Raw genomic sequence first — 770 nt, forward strand, 5'->3', positions numbered from 1 at the left:
CCGACTTTTACCCGGCGGTTTGAAACAGCGAAGAGCTTCCTTGCCCTTGCCGCCATAGTTTCGTGTCTTCAGGTTTTTTCTAGGTTTTATACGCAATCCACGGTTGTCCGACGCAAAGATAACGGGTTCTATAGAGGACCTTAGGCTCCGGGTCCCATTTCAATACGATGTGGCGAAACGAAATGCTTTGAATATTATTCTGTATCGACTTCGCATTGATGCGAAAGTGTCAGCGCTCGATGATCTTTGCTCATTCGGTAAGCAGGAACTTTAGAGACCCATGGCATCATGATAATACTACGACGAGCACTAGAGACTTCCGACAGCGAATTAGTAGGGAATCTCAGTCTATGACAACATAGCAATGTAATCAGTATCTTGGGTTCACAACATCACGACCATGATAGCTTAGGCTGACATGACGTGAAGACGGACTGCCCTGGTGGTGCTTCTGAGTTAGAATGCTATCTATGAAGTCATCTGATCAAAATGTACCGTAGGCTTTAATACGAGATTGTGGTACTATCACGGAAAATGACCCTGAATAAAGCAGAGGACTTGCATGAGATGTTTCTTTTACGTTCCTTCAGTTCGCAGGTTCCAGCCAAGATATTTGCTTGCAACCACCTCACTATAACCTTCGTTGCTGAAAATGCGTATGTGGCATTCATGCATGGCTCATGCAAAATTGAGCTATAAAATTCGAGCCACGTAAGTCTCAGTGTGGTGCATAATCAGCCCGGAAATTCGTGTCTAGAATCTTACTGTTG

This window comes from Verticillium alfalfae, genomic scaffold, assembly GCF_000150825.1.
Source record: "Verticillium alfalfae VaMs.102 supercont1.11 genomic scaffold, whole genome shotgun sequence".
Lineage (NCBI taxonomy): Eukaryota > Fungi > Ascomycota > Sordariomycetes > Glomerellales > Plectosphaerellaceae > Verticillium > Verticillium alfalfae.